The sequence below is a fragment of the Triticum aestivum genome, chromosome 1D, assembly GCF_018294505.1.
Source record: "Triticum aestivum cultivar Chinese Spring chromosome 1D, IWGSC CS RefSeq v2.1, whole genome shotgun sequence".
NCBI lineage: Eukaryota > Viridiplantae > Streptophyta > Magnoliopsida > Poales > Poaceae > Triticum > Triticum aestivum.
The window spans coordinates 377,416,204-377,432,419 of NC_057796.1; positions in this window are offsets into that span (position 1 = coordinate 377,416,204).

Below are 16,216 nucleotides of genomic sequence, written 5' to 3' on the forward strand. Positions count from 1 at the left end.
TTTATGGGCTTTATTATGCACTTTTATATTACTTTTGGGACTAACCTATTGACCCAGAGCCCAGTGCCAGTTTCTGTTTTTTTTCCTTGTTTCGGTGTTTCGCAGAAAAGGAATATCAAACGGAGTCCAAACGGAATGAAACCTTCGGGAGAGTTATTTTTGGAACGGAAGCAATCCAGGGGACTTGGAGTGCACGTCAGGGGATCAACGAGGAGAGCACGAGGCAGGGGGCGCGCCCACCCCCCTGGGCGCCCTCCACCCTCGTGGCTCCCCTTACCGACTTCTTTCGCCTATATATCTCCATATACCCTAAAACCATCGGGGAACAGAATCGATCGGGAGTTCCACCGCCGCCAGCATCTGTAGCCACCAAAAACCAATCGGGACCCTGTTCTGGCACCCTGTCGGAGGGGGATCCCTCACCGGTGGCCGTCTTCATCATCCCGGTGCTCTCCATGACGAGGAGGGAGTAGTTCACCCTCGGGACTGAGGGTATGTACCAGTAGCTATGTGTTTGATCTCTCTCTCTCTTGTGTTCTTGAGGTGATACGATCTTCATGTATCGCGAGCTTTGCTATTATAGTTGGATCTTATGATGTTTCTCCACCTCTACTCTCTTGTAATGGATTGAGTTTCCCCTCTGAAGTTATTTTATCAGATTGAGTCTTTAAGGATTTGAGAACACTTGATGTATGTCTTGCCGTGCTTATCTGTGGTGACAATGGGATATCACGTGATCCACTTGATGTATGTTTTGGTGATCAACTTGCGGGTTCTGCCCATGAACCTATGCATAGGGGTTGGCACACGTTTTCTTCTTGACTCTCCGGTAGAAACTTTGGGGCACTCTTTGAAGTACTTTGTGTTGGTTGAATAGATGAATCTGAGATTGTGTGATGCATGTCGTATAATCATACCCATGGATACTTGAGGTGACATTGGAGTATATAGGTGACATTAGGGTTTTGGTTGATTTGTGTCTTAAGGTGTTATTCTAGTATGAACTCTATGATAGATTGATCCGAAAGAATATCTTTGAGGTGGTTTCGTACCCTACCATAATCTCTTCGTTTGTTCTTCGCTATTAGTGACTTTGGAGTGACTCTTTGTTGCATGTTGAGGGATATTTATATGATCCAATTATGTTATTATTGTTGAGAGAACTTGCACTAGTGAAACTATGAACCCTAGGCCTTGTTTCAACGCATTGCAATACCGTTTACGCTCACTTTTATCATTATTTACCTTGCTGTTTTTATATTTTCAGATTACAAAAACCTATATCTACCATCCATATTGCACTTGTATCACCATCTCTTCGCCGAACTAGTGCACCTATACAATTTACCATTGTATTGGGTGTGTTTAGGACACAAGAGACTCTTTGTTATTTGGTTGCAGGGTTGCTTGAGAGAGACCATCTTCATCCTACGCCTCCCACGGATTGATAAACCTTAGGTCATCCACTTGAGGGAAATTTGCTAATGTCCTACAAACCTCTGCACTTGGAGGCCCAACAACGTCTACAGGAAGAAGGTTGCGTAGTAGACATCAAGCAACAAAAACATACTGACTCTTGTTCTATCATTCCGTCGAACGGGGCGTGGGCAGCCCGGGCGCCACCGGTGCATGTGCTCATTTGCGCCCGAATGAGCTGCGGCGAGTGGCATAAGACTAGCGTCGGCATTTGTGTGGGCGGAAAGCTCTTCGGAATGGCCCAACCGACCATCGGATCCTCCTCTGTCCCAATGTGGTCAGACGGCGTAATCCACGTTGGCGCTCGGATGGAAGGGGTGTGGTGTTTCGGGCACGGCCTGGGGGGGGGGGGAGGGGGGGTGCTCATCCATTTCCGCACCTCCCTACATCGCCGATGTTGCTTCCCTCTCTCACTGCCCGCATCACCGCATTCTCCGGGGAACATTCTCCGCTTTGCATGATAGAGCCGAGGAAGGGACGTCGACGGTTAAGGCGGACACGGTCTCCGTCGCAACAGTCGGGGACGTGCTGGATGACATCTAGGGCGGCGGATCAGGACTGGTGGTGAGGATGGGGAGCAAGGGTGGCGGACGGCGAGGGCTCGGGCGCGAGAGAGGTTCGAGGACGACAGGAGGAGGAGGAAGAGTTTGGTGGATTTGGTTCAATTTGCGGTGGGATCGGGATGTCGGGTCCGATGTGGCGGACGCACCCGGGCGCCCCCATATCCGCCCTATATTGGGGCTGGATATGAGGGGTGCTGGTCAGCCCGGGCCTTTAATGCGTGTTTCAGGAGCCTGTCCGGGTCGGATTTTTGTGTCCAGTCAGTGACCGGGTGTCTGCCCGGGAGTTTGAGGCAGGTTTGGGGCGCCTAACTGTAGATGCTCTTACTCCCACTAAGACCATCCTGAGCCCGAGCCAATCCTAACATCCGTCCTTTGTTTATAACATGAACTACTCTTGATTGCGCTGTAGTTTTTGCCAAGATGAACCGAGTTACGATAATCTAATATCAAAGGCATTTTTGATGGCATATTTTGAATCGGACACACTAAATGGTCACGAATGGAAGCCGGACGTCCAACTCAGTGCACTAAACGTCTGCCCCAGGTCCGACCTCCTCTAGTTGATATGTATACATTGAGTCAATACCATTTTTTACATACGTAAAAATAACATATGCATCAGAACCAAAAACACCAGGTGTTCAACAAATTTTTACATCCAACAGATCTCAAAAGTTATGTATTCGACTATCTGTGGCAAATTCTTCACTTTTCAGCAGGCTATGGGCAAGCCCTTGTTTGCACAGTAGGCTTACACGTTCTTCGCCGCATCGGGATCCTAGTTCTCCATGTTCAAGGTCAACATTTGGCATCTTCCGAGCCGTGATCTCAGCCCTCTTCTCTTCAAGCTTGATCTTCTTCTCCGTCGCCGCCATGAACCTGTCAAACCTCTCAGTCTTCCTTTTCTCCTTCATGTCATTGTGCTATGCCTCCTCCTCCTTTGTCATGATGTCGTCGAACCGCTCTGGCATCTTAGCCTCTGCCCCTTCTTGCTTCTCCCTCTCTTCCTCCCACTTTCTCCTCTGAAACCCCTTTTGACCTTCTTGGCTAGCTCAAGCCATCCTTTTGTTGGGTCACCTTCTTGTATTCATTGACGATGATGACGACGGTCTTGATGGAATTGGCAATTGATAGGAGCCATTGGGGTTGCACATTCAACTTCAGGCAATAATGCATGAAGATGAAGTGCTTCTTCTCCACATTGAAGAATAAAGTGCACACACATGATAGCTAGCAAAAAATGGCATGGCTAACAAGTTGCATATCTCGCCAAATGACCAACACATAAAAAAATTTACTTGTTAGTTAATCTGCGCACCACTTACTTTTGATTTATTTTTAATGGCCGCAATACTTACTGACACATCTCAAAATGGTGTATCATTGATCGATGAGCGACTTCAGAACATGATCCCGGACCGCTTCCTTGCGATAGAGCTCTTTTGCTTGTGCTCATGGAACCAACCATGAACATTCAGCAAAAAGGTTGAGCCCTCCTACTCTGTGCGATGGAACGAATCAATGCCGGTGGCCAACCAAGCATCACACAACAATTCGTTCTCTCTCAAATTGAAAATTTCTCCCTACCCTTCTTCGTTGGGTTGCCACCGACCAAAATCGTCCCGCTCAAGGTACGGCTGCTCATTGTTCGTGCTTGACTGCTTGATGCACATGCCTGATAGCTGGGTGTACGTGCCCGACACCGGCTGGGAGTCATCCACGTGCCCGTCCTCAAAACCGCACCCGTCGCGGATGATGTCCAACATCTGCACATAGTCAGCCGACGTTGCAGATGGTTGATACAAAACAAACAAAGAGTGGACTCCTAGTGGATTCACGCTCGGTGTTCGCGACCGGGCAAGACGTGGTGATGGAGAGTCGACGAATGGATGGGTGCGTTGAGGTTGACACTCCATAGCATGTGCGGGGCGGAGGTGGCCTGGGACGGTTGCTGATAATCGATCTGCTGGGCGGCATAGTAGTACGACTGCAACGGTTCTGGCTAGGCCGATGATGCAGCGGCGGTGGCGTCCGTGCCCTCTCTCTCCGCCCTTCGACTTTCTTCACCTTACGAAGTGGCGGCTTACTGCCCGCTTAGCTGCTACCTCCCTAGTCTTCTGTTTGCGGCGATGATCGGTGTATGTCGTCGAGTTGATCTTGCGGCTGACCACCACCTCTAGATGATCCCCCCGCACTCGAGCGACACTTCAGACATCTCGATCGGGTCCGTGCGGCGGTGGACGAGCAAAAGGGTGGGAATCGACCTGGAGGGTGACGGTGACCGAAGCGGAAAGGGTGGGAAAACACGGGATTTGACGTGAAGCTAGTGTGGAATAGTCCAAATTCGCGGGCTCCGCCACAATTTTGGGTGGGCCGGAGTGTCGGAGTCCTTCGTGGTGGAAGTCTAGACACCCGCAAAACTCTCCTCGTTTTGATGCCAGTTTGTGAGAATTTGGACAAGTGGACACGTCCGCGGACTTTTGAGACACATCTTGGATGGTAAAAAGCTTCCGGGCACCGCGGTGTGAACCTAAACATTTAGGGTGGTTTAGGGTATATCGTTGAGGATACCCTAAGGCAGACTTCAAATGTACCGATAGGTTTTTTTCTGCCGGGAAATGTACAAATAGAGGTGTTTTCTCTCTCTTTTTTATGGGGGATGTACCGGTAGAGTTTAATAGACGTTCGACCTGCTTTTCGCACAGCAATGCAAATGATGTAAATCCTTTCGGATGAGGCGAGCGGGGGAATTTTAGTGATGCTCTACGACTAATTGCATCCCTGGCACCGCAGCTGCGTAGTGATACAAGCGAGCTAACATTCGTAGCATCAATGCATTCGTCCTGTTCAGATTTCATGCCACATTTCTCATTGTTCAATCAGTCATGAGAACACTCTCAAACCACCTTGAAATCCCAGTGCACTTTTTATGACTTGAATCCCGGTTTCCACTTCCATAGCCGTACCCTCTGAAGATAGTAGGTATCTGCCTCTTTACGGGACATCCGTATGTTCCTTACAACTAACACGCACATGCCCAGGACGCCTTTCACGTAACGTGTGAGCACTTGGGTATCTCTCTCTCGTCTCTTCTAGTGCTACGCTGCTACAATAGTAGTTATTCGGTCGGGTCCGCACAAGAAGCCTTGTCGGATGATGAGAGTGAGATAATGACGACGACCATGATAATTGCGTACAGGAGAAATGGTGATGCAGGCCATCACCCAACCACTGCAGTTGTTCTGTCGCACTACATTTTACCTGCTTGGAAAAACGACCGTAGCTGATGAGGTCCATATATAGGACCACTGTTCAAGAAATCTTTCGATTCACCGATTATCTTCCGATTTATCACTAATCGGGGGGTGACCGATAAGATTATGCAGACAGTTTTCGCAAGTAGAAACTAATTAGCGAGATGGCGACTCGCACACGCAACAGCAATGGCGGCTTGGACGATCGGCTCGACCCGCAGCCGGTCGATCGGGGGGAGCCTGCCGACGACGAGCGGCGAGAGAGGGACGGGAGAGCGGCAGACAGGAGATGGCCCACTCTCTACATCCCCAACCTCTTCGCGGCAGGGCTCCTCTGCTACCACCAGGGCGTGGTGGTGGTCCAAGGTGAGATTCGCCGTGTCCTTCTCCTCGACGCGGAGAACCGGCTGATTGACAGCCGCGGATTGCACGACGGGGAAGCAATCTCATGGCGGTCGCGTGTTTGGTTTCCATGTCATTTGGCTTGTGTGGGAGTTTCTCTCGACTGGGGAAGGGGAGGCAACGGGGAGGATTCCGAGGCGAACGACCGCCATGAATGCGGGCGGAGTGTGGGCAATAAATCCCCACCGCCCGATGGCTGGGAGGCGCACCTCATCCAAACCCCCCCTCTCCCACCACAGCGAGCGGCGCCCTTGCCCCGAGAGAGAGGAAGCGGAGAGCAGGGAAGATGGCAGACTGGAGGATGAGGATGGAGAAGGCCATGGTGGAGCTGGCGAGCGACGACGAGGCGAAACTGGAGAGGGCACAGGAGGTCATGTCCTGGTTCTCCACAAGGAAGGAGATGCGGCGCGCAGCGAAGAGGGTCTTCAGAAATCTGACTGTGGAGGAAGATGAGAGACTCACCCCCAACGGGTTCACCACTCCGATGGGCGCGCCGGTGAGCTCTCTCGCTGCGCTGGTCTGGGCCATGGAGGAAACCGAATCGGGCAATCCTTCCCAGAGGGCGAAATGGTGGGGGTTCCAATCTCGCCATCGCTACCCTGCTGGACCAGAATTTGTGGTCGGGGCGGTGATGGGGATCCCCACCCCGGGGACGTGTTGGGTCCCGATTCCAATCGAGGACAGCGAGGAGGAGATGGAGTCAGAGATGGAGGAGTCGGAGGAGATGCCAGATCTGGGCGAGTGCAGCGGCGGTGGAAGGAAGAAGCAGAAGGCGCAGCTTCCAAGGCGCTCCCCTCGCTTCCTTCGTCGCTCACCACGCCTCCTCAGCCTCTCAAAGTCCGCCTCGGTGGAGTAGGCGTCTCCCCCGCCGGCAACCGCTTCTGGTTGCTGGCCGGGGAAGATGCTGGCGAGGAGGCTGGGGCCTCGTCAGAGAACATTGGTAAGCCACTTGTTACTGATAGAGCATGTCAATATTTGTTTGATGAGGATAATGATTCTAGTTCTCGAAAAAGTGCTCAATGCAATAAATCTAGAAAAAATAAAAATAAAAATGGTGAAAATGAGAGAACCCCAGCAAAAATAAATTGCGAGGAGGTAAACTACGGAGGTGTTGATGATAATAAAAAAGGAAATTACTTAGATGGATGGTTTGTTAAAAATCTCATGGAAAAGTCCCAATAATACCTGACTATTGGTCAGAAATTGGGCATGATGACTTCATCATATATGGGTTTGATTGTGTAGTGGAGATTGATAATAATAGACAGAAAGGTGTTATTCCTGAAAACAGTGTATTGGAGCAGTGGGCCGATGATATGTTGGACTGGGCAGGCTTTAAGCCCAACCCAGAGAACTGTGGGAGCCCAGAAGAAGGGAAACCTGGGGTGGTGACATATATAAACCCAGGAGACTCCCCCTATCTTGGGTTAGTCGAGCACATCGAGTTAGGTTTAGGGTTCCCCCTCCTACCGCCATTTGAATAGGAAGAAATGGATAGATTTGGAGGTAGATTCGGTGGAGGGGGAGATTCAATAGAGGAGGCAGGGAAAATTACCAGTACAAAAAGAAAGATGAGGGGGGTGATAGATTCAGAAACTACAATGAAAGAGAGAATAGAAAGGATTGGGATCAGGGGAGCGGCAGCAACAATCTGCAGCTGAGACAGGAGCAACAAAAAGAGCGGGGGAGGCAAGAAGAGAAGGAGAGGATGAGATCAGAGAAAGAAAAAGAAGTACTGAAGACCGCACATCCAGGTATGACTGACCCTAGCAGAGGCAATGTTGGTAGTGAGCTTGATGTGATTCAGCAACAAAAAATCCTCTCTGCTTTGCTTACCCAATTGACTCAAGGGGCTGCCCTGCTGGGAGGGAATAGTATGAATACACAAGGAGGGGTAAGCATGCTTCAACAACCGTTGGGTGGGGAGGCAAATAGGGGGGAGACCAGCTTGGTTCAGAGTGGAGAGACACAGAGCAATCAGTGGAGAGACACAGAGAAATCAATGGACAAACAGATCTGTCAGTAACACCGAGAGAGATGATGCGGGAAGAGAGCACTTCCAGGGGAGTGAAGTTGGGAAGAGTACTCAGATCAAAGAGGGAAGCAAATGATGTTAGGGGGGCCAAGTAAGCAGGTCTATAACAAATGCAAAGATACCAGACATGCCACCAAATATTGCAAGCTGGATCATTGTGTGGTGTGTGGGAAAAGAAATCACATAACTGATGATTGCACCTGGTTGAGGCAAATGAAGCATGTCCCAAAATTTGTAGGATATGCTGCTAGTCCAAAGCTCCAAAGACAATAATGAGCTTGAGAACCTCAACCGAATGGCCCTGATCACAGTCAAGTCTGGGACATTGAATGAAACTCAACTGGTGGAAGGGTTCAGTTATATGTTCAGTTGGGGCTGGCAGTGGAGATGCAAAAAACAAGGAAGCAACACATTTTTGATGAGGTTCCCAAACAAGGGCAGACTGATGGAACTAGTTAACTGTGAGGATTTCAAGCTTTTGAGCACTGGGGCTGTGATAAATATAAAGAAATGGACTTTTGATTCACAGGCAGTTGGAAAACTTCACACAGCTTGGGTGACCTTTGAAAAAGTGCCAGACTGTTTCAGACACTTTTTTGGCATGTGTGAAGTTGTTGCATCCTTGGGCCAAGTCCTGGAAATTGATATGGATACAATCACTCAGGAGAAGATCAGAGCTAAGGTTGGAGTTAGAGACTCTGATAAGATCCCAGGATACACTGAAATCACAGACAAAGACTTGAATATCTACAGAATTATGCCTAAGATGGAAAAAGTTATAGAGATGGGTTGGTATGGAGAACATAAAAGACAACATTCGGGGGAAACTGGCATGGACTGTGTGGGAGAGGAAGTGAGAAAGAGACAGAAGAACATTGACACTAGAGAAAGCAACAAGGAGAATGTGACCCTGGGTCGTTTGAGTTTGGTACAATTCGAAGAATTCAAGAAAAGGAGTGAAGCAATTCTGATGGCCCAGCAAGAACATATCAAAGAGAGGGAAGCTAGGAAGAAAGTGGAAGCTGATTTGGCAATAATCATCAGAAAAATGCAAGTGCTAGAGGAGGAAAATGTCAGACAAAAAGCCCTCAAATGCCAAGATGATAAAAAGATCCAGGAAATGATGTGCTAGAAAGGAAAAAGCTAATGAACCTGTTCAATAAACAACAGGGTATGATAGCCAAATGTGTGGAGAAGATTGAGAGATGGGAGGAGAGAGAAAGAGAAATGGATGACATCACTGAAAAAGAATTGGAAAAAATGAAAGAAGAAAACAAAGAAGAGCAATGATGCTTATGTGGAGCCAGTGGATTATGGTGCCAGCCAAGAATCTGTAGACTCCTTTGCTGCCAGGTTGGGGATAAATCCTGACCAAAAAGGAGAGGTTGACCTGGATAACAATTTAGAAGATCCTCTGAGAAGATGTGGCAGGTTGGCTGGCAAACAAGATGCCAAGATTGAAGAACTGGCAAAAAAAAGAGCAGCTGACAAAGACAATTATGGTAAGAAAAATGAAGAGGAGGTTAACAACCCTCTCTTTTTTCATGGCTGACAAAAGTGGCATAGATTTAGGGTGCACTATTGATATCATCAACCAAAACCTTGAAGTTATTGAAAGAATGGAATAGAGTAGAAGAGATTTTTACTTCACCAATTTAAATAAAAAAAGGATCAACAGTGCAAAGTGAGACTGCTCTCATTGACACTGGAGACCTTTCCCTGAAAGACATATGTTCATATGAAGACCACTCAGATGCAGAGATGGAGATGGACTATTATGCCCCCTAAAAAACGTCTTTGCTAGTGGAAAAAAGAATAACACAGGATCCCCTGGACTTACAGGAGGAAAATCTGTGGTTTATATTGGAGGAAGAAAAGGAAAGAAGGGAAGAGAAAATGAAAGGGTTAATTTGGAATGTCAGGGGCATAGGGCCTGACACAAAAAAATCCTTCATTAGAACTAATATTTGTGATAAAAAGAATTGATTTTGTGGGGTTACAAGAGACTATCAAAAATGACTTTACCAAAAATGAGTTGAATAATCTTAGTGGGGATAGAAACTTTGAATGACATTGGATACAACCTTGAGGGAAAGCAGGTGGTATCCTAGTGGGGATTAATAAAGACACTTTTGAGGTTATCAATGTGGAAAAAGGAGTCTACTTCATTAGAACCTTATTGCATGATAAAAAGCCAAATTTGATTGGAATTTAATCATTGTATATGGTGATGCTCAAGAGGTGGGTAAATCTGCTTATATGGCAAAAATATCCAGAGTATATCAAAACAATGCCTCTGTCCCATGCCTTATGGGAGGAGATTTTAATGTTATAAGGAAATCTACAGACAAAAACAAGCCTGGTGGATATAATCACTGGAGTTTTGTCTTTAATGCTATCATTGAGCAGGCTGGGTTAAGAGAGTTTCCTTTAAATGGGAGGAAGTTTACTTCAGCTAACAACCAGTCTGAACCCACATATGAAAAACTAGATAGAGTCCTAATCTGCCCAGATTGGGAGGATCATTATCCCCGGACTGAGGTGTATGCACTTGAGAGAGAATTATCAGATCATACTCCCCTGATCCTTGATACAGGGGAAACACATATACACCACCTATTTTTAGATTTGAAAACTCCTGGATGATGAGGGAGGGTTTCAAAGACTTTGTCATTAGAATCTGGACTGCACACTACTATGGTGATACTATGGAACAGTGGCAGAGAAGAATGAGAGTGTTTAGACAAAAAGTAAGAGGGTGGATTCTTAATTCTGATGCTTGGTATAGGAAAATTAAAAAGCAGATTTTAATAAAATTAGATGCAATAGACAAAAATGCTGAGATTATGGGCCTCTCTGCTCTAGACAGAGAAGAGCAAAAAGACTTACGGGCCCAATTACACAGACTGTTAAAACAGGAAGAAATGAAATGGCTACAAAGATACAAAGACAAAGAAATTAAAGATGGAGATTGTAATACCAAATACTATCATGCTAAGGTGAATGGTAGAAGGAGAAAAAATAGAATTCTCTCTTTAGAACAAGAGGAAGGTGTGGTTGAAGGAGAAGAAAATCTTATTAGATACATTACTAATTTTTACAAAAAATTGTTTGGTCAACCAGACACATCTTCAATCCAACTGAATGATTTGGGGGGCAATCAATTACTCGGGAACAGGCTGATGAGCTGATTAAACCTTTTTCAATGGAAGAACTCCAGGAAGTGGTTTTGGGGATGAAAAAAAAAACAAAAGTCCTGGCCCTGATGGATTACCAGTGGACTTCTATCAACATTTTTGGGATACTGTCAAATGGGATTTGATGAAACTTCTGAATGAATTCCGTGAAGGGAAGTTGGATATATCTAGGCTCAGTTATGGGATTATCACTTTGGTCCCAAAAACTGATGATGCTAAGCAAATCCAAAAGTTCAGACCTATATGTTTATTAAACGTTAGCTTTAAGATTATCACTAAAGTCTTGATGAATAGGTTGGGTAGGATCATAAAACCTATTATCCTACCTACTCAGACTGCTTTCATCAAAGGGAGATACAACATGGAGGGGATTGTGATCCTCCATGAAGCTCTTAATTCTATACACCATCAAAAACAAAGTGTTGTGCTGTTCAAAGTAGATTTTGAGAAAGCATATGACAAAATAAAGTGGCCATTTGTTTACAAAATGCTTAAAATAAAACAATTCCATGATAAATGGTGTGATCTGGTCATGCACACTATGATAGGAGGGCAGGTAGGGATTAAGGTGAATGATAGGATTGGCCCTTACTTCAAAACTTATAAAGGGTTGAGGCAGGGGATTCTATGTCACCATTATTGTTTGACATAGCTGCGGATGCCTTGGCTATAATCTTAGATAAAGCCAAGCATGCAGGTTATGTCAAGGGGGTGCTGACTGAACTTGGGGACAATGGGGTGAACATGTTGCAATATGCAGATGACACCATTTTCCTTCTTGAGGATGATGAGGAGACTGCTAAAAATCTTAAATTCATTCTCACAGCTTTTGAGCAGATGTCCGGATTAACTATTAATTTTCACAAAAGTGAGGTGTACCTATTTGGGGAGGCCAAAAACAAAGGAGAGATCTATCAAGAAATATTTACCTGTAATAAAGGGGAGGTTCCATTCAAATATTTGGGACTGCCTGTTACCAATGTGAGATTAGGAAATAAATTCTGGAAGAGCATGACTGAAAAAAAAGAGATGTGCTTGCTGGCAAGGAAGGTTATTAAATATGGCTGGGAGAGTAACCCCAGTCCAGGCCTGCCTGACAAATATGCCTATGTATATGATGTCCTTCTATCCCTTGCCAGTAGGGATTAGGAAGAAAGCATATTTCTTCAGAGCTAGATTAGTCTGGCAGGAGAGTGAGGATAAAAAGAAATACCATCTAGTTAATTGGAAAACGTGTTGTTTGCCAAAGGAATTGGGTGGTTTAGGTATATTGAATCTTGATTATATGAATAAAGCTTTGCTGGCAAAATGGCTATGGAAGCTAGAGACAGAAGATGGGATGTGGGCCAAAATCCTTTTGAATAAATATGTTAAAGGAAACTGTATATCTGGAATTAAAAAGAAACCTGGTGACTCTCATTTTTGGGGAGCCCTGATGCAGATCAAGGACATTTATTATAAAAATGTTAAAAAAAATTAGGAGATGGACTACATACTAGGTTCTGGGAAGACTGGTGGGTAGGGTCATAACCATTGAAAGAGGCCTATCGAAGCCTATATTTCATCAATCTAAACCATGACATTTCAGTGGCCCAGGCCATTGACATGGGATGGGAGGGTTTTGAGTTTAGAAGAAAATTATCTAAAGACAAAAGAGCTCTATGGGAGAGTTTGAAAACCAGATGTGAAGAAGTGAGAATGTATGAGGGCAAAGATCAACCGATGTGGATGCTGACAGCTAATAGACAATTCTCTGTGAGATCGTTATATCAACAGTTAGTAAAAACAGATATGGGCTTCCCACACAAATTTCTTTGGAAGGTGAAAATCCCGGCGAAAATTAAGATGTTTCTATGGCTGATTGCCAGAAAAAGTATACTAACCAGAGATAATCTTGTAAAAAGAGGGTGGAAAGGGGATCAAAGATGTGTATTCTGTGGCCAAAATGAAAATATAGATCATCTTTTTTTCTCTTGCTCCGCTGCAAGGCTGCTCTGGAGCTTGATAAAGTGCTCATTCAATCTAAAAACAGCTCCAGATGGGGTTGATGATTGTCTGGGCGCCTGGATTAGGAAATTCAAAAAAGAGGATAAAAAATTAGTGCTAGTTGGAATGTCTGCAATTCTCTGGGCTATTTTGAAATGTCGAAATGATATAATTTTTCGAGATAAATTGATCAATGATCCCATGAAGTTGGTAAAACTAACTTGCAATTGGATTGTGGATTGGGCTATTTTGCAGAGAAAAAACCCAGGACAAAACCTACTGATGCTGGGGGCAAGGCTAATCGAGCAAGTAGCAAGTGAGGTCTACAGAGCTTCGCAGGGATGGAGAGCTGGAGTTCCTCGCCTGACGAACTGAAGATTTTGTTTCCTGGTGTTAGCTCGATTTTACTTTCTTGCGTAGTTTGCTGGAGGCTGTGCCCTCTCTGTCAAAATGGGTCGCTTGTGACCCTGTAGAATTTAAACTTGATCGTTACCTTTTGAGATGGTTTCCGGTAGTTTTTAAGTAGGTTGCACATTTGTAGTGAACTGGTACTGGTGATGGTTTCGTTAATGAAATCGGAGCCCCCCTCTTTTCCTCAAAAAAAGACTGATAAGATTATGCCTTATCTTTGCCGTTTATCTTTTGGACCGATTTATCATTCTGACAAGCGATTTATCGGGAATCTACCGATAAATCAGACCTATTCATAGCACGATGTTTACAAAAACTATGTTTAGTTATGTTTTGTGGACCTTGTTACGGAATATGTACTATTGTCCTATTTTGTTTGCAATTATACGAGGATTCAAAGGCTAGAAATTAAGATAACACTTCTGTCAAATATTGTTTTGGTGTTGAATATAACGTATTTTAGTGTTGGGAATCTCAGATTTGCAAAAAAATATTTGATTAATAGTCGACCGATAAAATCGATTAATCGGCGGATTTCCGATTAATCTCTAATCCCTAGCTGACCGAGACGATAAGCCACACAAGAAGCATTTCACGTATAGTACGAACCCGTTGTAATCGCGACACACAGAACCGTACGTGAAAGATCCAGAGCCCCCACAAGGCCACAATGAGTTCACACGCATAAGTCTTTTCACATCCGGAGTTCATTCAGATTTTCCTTTGCAGCTTCTCCGGCCCCGTGGACGTGGAGTCATATCATCCTATTTCCTGAAGCAGCAACAATATCTCTATACACGGGACACGTCCGTGAATAAGCGCGCACACACACATGGGTAGTACAGTACTCAACTGGACGATGTCACCCAAAATCATCTTTGCGATCCTTCCGTCGCTTGATTTGCACGCAAATTAGCCCTAGTGGGTTCGTGTGTCTTCGACCGCCCAGGATCATGCTGATCGAGCACGCCAGGCGCCAACGATCCGGCGACACCGTCCTTATCCTATGCTGTGCTCTCACCGTCGGCTCAAGCCAACCAGATCGATGCAAGCATCCATGCCGCCCTTTCCTCCCGACGCACGTCCCATTTCCTCACTCACTCCACACACACGCATTGCCTTATCCGGAACAGCGGTACACTGCGACGAGTTACCGTCGTTCGTCTCCCCCACCCGCTGCGCAGTACTCCCTTCGTTCCATGTTACTCGTCGCTGATTTAGTATAACTTTATATTAAATCAGCAACGAGTAATATGCTGATTTAATACAATTTTGTATTAAATCAGCGACGAGTAATATGAAACAAAGGGAGTAGTTCGGATCATCGGATGAATAGGCCATAGCCGTAGCATCTCGTCGATATCCGTTGCTTCTCCCGGCAGTGACATATGTGGGCTCGTGGTCACAGAGGGATCACTCGACCGCTGAGTTGGCGTCATCTGGTAAAAGCTTCCGCGTCGCCGTCGGTCTCCTTTCCGTTTCGGACTGCATCTGCATGAGGAGGTGGCTGAGTGCTACGGCTGGCACCTTTTCGGGCAGTTTTGGCACTGTTCTGTAATGGAGTAGCTATACTACTCCTACCACCGTGCGATGTGTAGATATTTGGTGAGTTTTGGCACTGTTCTCTATGTATCAATGTATGTATCCATCGTTGAAAAATCATATACTGTAATTGGTTTGAACGAACTGCGAAACTCGTATGGCGTCCGTGCTCCACGTTTTATCCACAAGTAGTACTACTTTTCGCAGCAAAGACAAGTTGAAACATATCGCGAGTATGCGTTTTTTCCACGTCGATCGGCTAGTTCACCACATTCGTGCTGATCCGCCCCGTCAGCGTTAGCACGTCAATCCTGCTTGTGTGGCGCTGGCTATGGCAAATATCCCAGGAAGAGGCAAAATTAATTTCTTCCCAAATTTGGGCTACCGTCGTGCGAAAGATCGGTATACGGAAAGCGAAGCACGCGAGCTAAGCTTGTGCCGAAAGTTCATGCACTCTCTTGTCTTCCCAGTAAGCTTTCCCATTTGAATAAAAAAAAAAGAGTAAGCTTTCCCATTATTTCGGGCTTACTTTTAGATCTGGTTATTTTTTTATCGATGTATAAAGTAGGGCTAAAGCATGATATAAATTAACACAATTCGAACAAAGATATAAATTTTAGACAGAGTTTCAGTTCAAAGAAAATTCTTACATTTCTTTTCAGAACACATTTTTTGTTTTCTTTTTGAGAATGAACACATTTTTTCTTGACAAATCAGTTCAAACAACTTAGCACAATCGGCCCGCCGTGTTCTTTTCCGAGAATGACATGTGCCATATTATCAACGCAAAATCTATATCTTACCCAGAGACCTCCTCACAGCCTTCTGCGCCAGATAGAGGATCCAACGCTCATGCTCCCCGTTCCGCACGCCGGCCCAACAACGAGGCGAGGCACCTGCTCATGATGCGCCGGTTCTACTCGTCCCTGGTCGCTCTCGGTTCGTAGTTCACTTGTCACGGTTGACCGGTCCATCGTTGACCGTTGACTTTTCAAGGAAATGTGGAACTTAAGAAAGCAGAAATAAAAAAAATCATGGATTTTTAAAAGTACATGAATTACAAAAAACTTCATGCGTTCGAAAAAGTTCATGGATTCAAGAAAAGTTCACGGGTTTAAAAAAATCACGGATTTGGAAAAAGTTCACGAATTCGGAAAAAGTCCACGGATTTGAAAAAAGTCATGAATTCAAAAAAATTTCGTGGATTCGAAAAAGTCCGCGAACTCAAAAAACTTCACGGGATTCGAAATAAGTTTGTGAACTCAAAAAAAGTTCGCCGAACTTGGAAAAAGTTTGTGGATTTGAAAAAAAAATCATGCTATTGAAAAGTTCATGAATTTGAAAAATTTC